Genomic DNA, 8,191 nt, shown 5'->3' on the forward strand with positions numbered 1-8,191 from the left:
TATATATATATATATAAGGAACAACCGCCGTTTTCTAGTTTTGACAATCATAGCAGTGGTTGTAGATGCTAGGTGATCAATGACAGCAAGTGGCAACGACCAACGGTAGTTGTTGGTGGTCGATGGTTACGGAGGTCAGAAGTTATCGTCGAGTCCTCAATACATTATAGTCGTATTTGATACAATAATTGCACGCAAGGTTCTCTGGTAGTCATAGGCCAGGAGTGACAGGCAGTGACATTTGGCAGTGGTCTACAGGACCGAGAGACTGTGGTTGAAGATGGTCGGCGACTACGAAGACCAAAAGTTATTACTGGGTTTTCAGTACATAATGGGGTCTAGAATTTATCTTCTTCCCCTCCCCCCTTTAAGTGAAGAGAGGGTTTATTTATAGCCTTTGGAGAGCCATTTTATTTTTTTGAAGAATAACTTCACCGACCACTTGATCGAACAACTGATATTAATCCCCTTGATCATATGGGTTTTTTTTAACGATGTGAGCGCCTTAATAACCTTAGAATTGAGTGATATTAGGCTTGTTGAGGCGCTCAATTTGACTATAAATATGTAAACTTAGATTTCATTTGCCCATTCACTTTATGATTTAAAACATCCAAATGTGTTTTAATGACTTGATCTTGGTTTGATTGGACCCAAATTGAACTAATTTTGTCATCATTAGGTTCATCTTGTCGAGACAGTAAACTTGATTATAAATTTACAAATTGAGACTCAGATGATCTTAAATTTGAATTTGGATAATTATTGCTCAAAAATGCATTGAGATTTGTGCTAGATGATAAAAAAAGTTGATGACACATCAGTTGTCATTTATTTTCGAGTGATATTGCTAGTGTCCTCCGAAAATATAATTTCAAAGATTCCAAAAAATTATAATTTGAGGAGACTTGAGTTGTCATTGATGCTCCAAAAAATTGGGTCAGCCAATTCTTCTTTGTGAAAAAATTGCAGAGCAGAAGAAGCTAACTTTTGCTCTTCATGTTGCAGAATAAGACGTATTGAGGGTCCTTAGATTTCAAAGTATTGAAAAACTTTAGTTTGAGTTATATATTAACCCATCAAATATGTGAAAGAAGAATCTTTGTGCATACCACTCCATTCATACAAGAGATTCTCACATTGTGATACTTAGTAGGTCATAGCAAGCTGAAGAGGAATCCGGGCAAGTGTCGTAAGTAATAAATTTTTCTTTAAAAAATCCTTTTGTACTTTCTAATGTTGTATATCTTTAAGTGGTTAGAATTAATATTATTTCATTTTGTATGTTGCTGCGTAACCTCATAGTGGAATATTATTTAATTAGTGTTGACAAATGAGTTGAGGATTTCGGATTTTGAATACATGTAGACAAAATCGAATGAAATCTATCAATGATGTTTGGTTGATTTGAGGTCATTTATATCTAAGAAGTCATTAATAATCTATTAAGGATGTTTGACAAATCTGAGATCATTTATAAATACAAGGCATGAATACTCCACCAACGATGTTCAATCAATTTGAGGTCATTTGTATGAATAATCCACAAATGATATTTGATTGATTTGAGGTTATTATAAATAAAAAGCCATGAATAATCCACTAAAAATGTTTGACCGATACGAGGACTTTTATATTAGTTATCTATATAATAATTTCTAAACACTTAGTTGAATATTATATATATATATATATATATATATATATATATATATAATATTCAACTAAGTGTTTAGAAATTATTATATAGATAACTAATATAAAAGTCCTCGTATCGGTCAAACATTTATATATATAATTGATATTTAAATAATAGAAAATTTAATCACTATTTAATTTAAATGATTTGAATCTTAATTACCATCTCCTGAACTACAAACTTTTTAGTTAAGTTAAACAAGTATTGAAATTTTAACTTGAGAAGAGGGTTGGGATTCAAAATCATTAAAAGAGCTTAACTAGATATAGTAATCCACAACACCAACAAAAAAAAAAGAGAAAAAGGGAAATCAAAAAGAAAAGGAAAAGAACGAAAAAGTAGAAAAATTGTAGAAAATGTTCATAATACTAAGAGAAAAATTTCAAGAACATTTATGGATAAGCTTGAGGTGAAGCTCAGATTAAAAATTAATGTCAAATTCTCTTCTAGAAGTCAACAGATGATAACTTTTCTAACTAAAGCAAATTTTTTGTATTCAAAGAGAAATTTAAGCAAAAATGGGATTCAAATAGCTTAATTGGATAAATAATTGAATTTTATGATTGAATATTAATATTACTTAGTCAAGCTTCACATAAGTAATTTAGGATGATTATATATATATATAGGATTACCATTTGTCATATCAGGATATTAGGGGTACTATGAGCGTTCAATTTAGAGAAAAAGCAAGTCTAGTTTGACTATTATATGTCTACCATATTATTAGGAAACAGTGAATATTTAATCACTAGCCATCGCCGCACTTTGAAATATTCTAATCTTAGATATTGAAATTACTTGAGCGCAAATAATATGTAAATTTGGGAGAATTAGATATGTAGAAAATATGTGATAATCTATCTAAATTTTCTTGCATTTTTCTCTATTATTTGTTCCTATTTATACTTTTCAGATACTTTTTGTGCAATGGCATGATAGAGATACTTATGAGAGTTTAAAGATGCATTAGCCAAATATTAGAGCAAAATAGAAAGAAGTTGCTTCAAACACAAGTACAACGAAGTCCAAATCTAGTTCACATAGAGTGGCACCAAGGCGCCACCTTTTATAGGCACTTATGTGTGACCCAAGCGCCCATCCAACACCGCTGGCGACTAAGCATCATATATGGGCCGCCTAGGAGCCCCCTTTAGGCACTGGCGTGCCACCCCTTTAGGCATTGGAGTGTTGCTTCCAGTGGCACCAAGGAGCCACCTACAAAACCAAGCAAAGACGCCTCAAAAAGAAAGAGAACTCCGACGCTCCAAGGAGATATCCCGACACTGATGAACCAACATTGGGAGTTAAGGTGGTTGATGTCCGTGTAGTGTCTCCCGAGGCCACAAAAGATGAAATTTTTCTGAAGGACGACACTCTCGAGCGTTGTGGTCTATAGAATTCATCAAAAAATAAGAGTGTAATTCTGTAAGGGAGAGTCAAAGAGATTTGTGAGGGGGTCTGCAAGGGAGTATTTAGGAGGATAGTTCAAGAGACTTAGTGATCATCAAGAACCACGAAGATGAAGAGGAGAATGAATTTGCAACTAAGGGTGTAATCTTTTCTTAGATTTTTTGTCTAATATTGTGTAATATCTTTACTTTGAACTGATAATTTGAAACTATCGTTAATCACCAAATCTTATTTCTCCTCTGATTTGATAAGTAGAAGTTCTAAGGTCTAATTATTTTGCATGTAACTTGAAAGAAACTTTGTTGTGGTGTTGTTTTAAGATTTACATCTTTATTTACAATCAAATAGGTTAAACTCAGTAACTTAGGCGTGCAATCTTATAGGGATTCTCACCTGATTTACAGTACTAGAAGTTATCATCGAGTCCAGAACAAGAAATCCCCCCCCCCCCCCCCTTCCCGCAAGGAGTTCATTCATAACCTTTAGAGGAGAAGCATTTTAGTCATTTGGAGAATAACTTTCGCAACCACCTGATCAAATAAGTCATATTAATCCATTGTGATCATAAGGAGTTTTTTAATGATTTGTATGCATTAATGACCTCAATTTTGAAAAGATCATAAGCTTGTTTCCTCTCATCAAGTCGCTCGATTTGACTATAAGTACATCAAATTTGAAGTTTAGCTGACGATTCAATTTATGACCAACGCCTTCTGATGTGCTTTAATGGCTTGATTTGGGGCTTGATTGGATCCAAATTGAACCAATTTTAGTATCATTGGATTCATCTTATCAAGACGGTTTGCTTGACTATAAATATACTCAAATCAGGGTTAGATGATCTTTAATTTGAATTTGGATGATTATTACTTAAAAATGTATCAAGATTCGTGCTAGATGACAAAGAATTGTTGATGACACATCACCCTTGATGTCATAAACCTATGCATGAAAAATGCAATAGTTAACTTAAAGAAAGTGATAGGGTTATTTTTATGTGATACTAAAGATTTGAGTGGCATGCATGTAAATATGAATGTTTAGGTTTTAGACATGTAAATACATAAGAAGTCCCCATCAAAATATCAGTTGGTGTAGAAACTGGGCCGCGATATGTCCCTAGCATGTTATATGCCCTTTAGATTGACTCTTAAACATAGAAAGGAAAGAAGTACCAAAATAATCCTCTGACTATTTACATGAAGCCATTTAATCTCAGGGTCTATAAAAGCGTAAAATTAGACCTCAGGCTCTTCTAATATCAGCTGAAAAAGTCCCCATGATGAACTATATTAGCCCACTTTAAAAGAGTTTAAGGTCTAAATTGACAATTTTATAAAGACTTGGACTAAAAAGACTCCTGAAAAAGAGTCAGGAAACCATTTGGATACTTTTCTCGAAAGGAAAGTGTGTTTAGAATTCTCGCCATTAAAACTTTTCAATGGATGTATGATAGGTCGGATCATGATGTTAAAATTTCTACTACGAATTTCTACATAAAGTTGTTCTGCCTCAACTGGAGAAGGATTCGTATATGCATCCTCCAAGTAAACTGTGAACCATGACAATCTACCAGCAACAGAACTAATTAAACCAGATCCATTAGCGAAACTGTTTAATCCATGGCAATTACCTAATAAGAAGCCATAAATTAAGTGAGATGCAGATAAATCTTGTAAAAAATATTAAAAAATAGCATAGAATCTGAGATGAGTTGACAAGAAAAAAAAAGGAATTTAAATATATAGCACACAATTCTTATGTATTTACATATTTCACAACTAAAGTTTCATATTTACCCAAGCACTTTCTTTTGTTCTTTAAGCCTATGCATAAAAATGTATATTTCACTTTTAAAAAGCGTAATAGGGCTATTTTTTATATGATATTAAAGAATTGAACACTATGCGTGTAAGTGCCCCCAAATGAGTTCCATCCTGACATAAGAATCGTTAACGCATACCAGAGCATAAACTAACAAAGATGTTGCTACACTCGAAGACATGATGTAATCAACTTTGGATGTGACAATGAAAAGTCCAAAATTGGATCAAAGAATACCTAGTCTATAATTTAAAAGTTCAATGTAAGATAGTGCTATGGCTAAGGATAATGATGATGATTAAGATATAAGAAAGATAAGACACATTATACATGGGTTTAGTTTCACATCTAATGGATGAAAAAAAATAATGTTAGTAGAAATACTAAGTGGTTGACCCACACTCATAGGTTAAGTTATTGTGCTGAGAATGGATATGAACACCAAGGTATCTGGCCGAACTTTAGCGCCTTTTGATTTTAGTCTACTTTAGTGGTATCAGAGTTGGTGGTTTAGCTGAGATGAAATGGTTCATACAATTTGAGGATATAATTAGATGTTTAACCATTTATAAAATGGTTGAGAAAAATTCAAGAGCAAATAACTCTTATTGATGTGGGGCTATGGGTATGGCTTGTTCTCGATCTAGCTTGGCTGGAACGGCCAATCCTCAAAGGGGGCCACCGCGCATGCTCCACCTTCCTTTCCTTTTCCTCCTATTCCCTCTTTCCTTTTCCCATCTTTCCTTCCTAGTACTTGGCAATTCTAAATCTCTAGTATTTTTGTTAGTCTTTGCCTATTATGAATTCTTCCTATTATAAACATTGCCTAAATTATGAATTCTTATTATTTTTATTCTCTTCCTTATTTTAAAGCATTGCCTAAAATAAATCCTAAGCCTTGTTATTAATAAGAGGTGGTATGCTTGGAATTTTTGGAATTAAGTGATTTCTGAATTCAGATTACCGCCGCTGGTGTTATTCCTTTTAAAGGTTATATCTGAATGCGAGGAAGTACTCTAGCTATCCCTCATACTAGGTGGAGACCGTCTCCAAGAATGGTGCTCCGATTGTAGCTCGACCTCGACAAGGCATTTATCTTATCATACTTCTATTTCCCTGTTGTCATGTCAAAATCCAGCCACCACAGCCCCCTCTTCCACTGTTGTCAGCCACTTTCTTGCTCCTGTTCAGCCACCTTCTTGCTTTCGTCCAGCCACCACGGCCCCCCTTTCATTGTTGCCAACCCTCATCCTTCCCCGAGGACTCCTTCCAGCTATTGTCTTCCTCATCGAACACTTACCAACAACCCTTCCAGCTTCTCCCTGCCCCTGATCGGCCCTCTCAGTAGTCTTCCATCCTTACTGCCCCCTCTGTTTTCTTTCCAGCAAGCCGCTTGTCCTCTTCAAATTCTTTTGGCCACCTCTCTGACTCCTCCGAGCAGTCAGCAGCCTTCCCGGCCTTTTCCACACGGCCGCCAATACTGTGTTCCATCCTCGCCTTGTACCCGTCACAGAGAGTTGTTTCTATTTTATGTTATTGCCTTTTCCTTAATTTCAACAATCCTCATTGTCATTTACTTATTTCCTGTTGAAGAGTCGTCATTGTAACTTTTGGAGTACCGTAATAATAGTTGCAATTTTGAGTTTTGGTTTGGGTTTTTTTTCCGATATCATTTGGCATAAGAGCTAGTCCAACTCTAGTCTCATCCAAAGGCTTTCCTAGCATCCGCCTCTATCGTTTCTCTTTTCTTTTTTTTTCTTTGTTCCACAGTTCCCAAACCGTCAATCAAGTTGGTAAAAAGAAATATCTCGGAATCTACCATGGAAGAGAAACAACGAGAGTTTCATCGCCTCCAACAGAGACTTGCAGAGATTGAAAAGATGACACAAGAAGCTACCTTTAACCGAGATCTGAAGAGTCGAAGGAGAGAGTGAGAGAGAGAGAGAAGAGGATTTGAATCCCTTTCATAGGGATAGTTATTAAGAAGACAGACCCCGGCGTTTCGGAATCCAATATGAGAGGAGGCCTAGAAAATGATACTAGCATCCCTCCCACATGGAAACTTTTCAAGAAGATATGTCATTTGGAGGACACTAAGGCCAAGAAATCAAGGTAGATTTGCCCGAGTTTGAGGGAGGCGATGAATTCAATAAATGGTTACACGCAGTTGAGCGGATCTTCGAATACAAAGAGGAGTCCAAAGAGAGACGGGTCAAATTAGCTGCTATCAAATTGAAGAAAAGTGTCTACCTATTGATATTGGACGTACCCAAACCACGTCGAAAACACAAATATTATTTTTGAATTCCAAACATATTACAAACACAATACGGGAAAAACAGGAAATAGATGACAAAAAAATATGATAACACAAACAATAAAAGGTGTTCCTTTTATTAGATAGTTGTTGGTGGGTGAGGAAAGAGGGTTGTAGATATAGGGGCTGACAGGAGGGATGGGCAGCCGTTGAAATAGCAAGATAGCTTGGGGTGGCAGTCCCCCTAAATTTCTATTATTTTTACTAGTCTATTCTGAATTCTTCTTATTAAAAACATTACCTAAATTATGAATCACTATTATTTTTGTTCTCTTCTTATTTTAAAACATTGCCTAAAATAAATCCTAAGCCTCATTATAAATAAGAGGTGGTATGCTTGGAGTTTATGGAGCTAAGTGATTTCTGAATTCAAATTACCGCTGCCGACGTTGTTCCCTTCAAAGGTTGTATCTGAAGATGAGGAAGCGCTCCGTATGTCTCTCGTCCTAGGTGGTGACCACCTACAAGGGTCCGAGTGGTGATTCGGCTGCAATTCAACCCCGACAAGACATTTATCTTACCATACTTCTGTTTTCTTGCTGTCATTTCAGAATCCACAGCCCCCTCTTCTACTGCTACCAACCACTTTCCCCGCCCCTGGCCAGCCCTCCTAGGAGCCCACTAGCCTTGTTGCCCCTTCTGGTTCCTTTCCAGCAAGTCGTTGGTCCTCTCCAACTTTTTCAGGCCACCTGTCTGACTCCTCCCAGCAGCCACCAGCCCTACCGACCTTTTCCCCATTGCCGCCAACACTGTCGTTCCATCCTCCCCCTGCTGTACCCGTCAAAGATGGTTGTTTCTGTTTTATGTTATTGTCATTTCCTTAATTTCAACAGTCCTCATTGTCGTTTACTATTTACCTGTGCTATGTTATTTCTTGTTGAAGAATCATCATTGTAACTTTGTGGTGTCTTGTAATAATAGTTGCAATTTTGAGTCGT

This window comes from Phalaenopsis equestris, unplaced genomic scaffold (assembly GCF_001263595.1).
Source record: "Phalaenopsis equestris unplaced genomic scaffold, ASM126359v1 Scaffold000302, whole genome shotgun sequence".
Classification (NCBI taxonomy): Eukaryota; Viridiplantae; Streptophyta; class Magnoliopsida; order Asparagales; family Orchidaceae; genus Phalaenopsis; species Phalaenopsis equestris.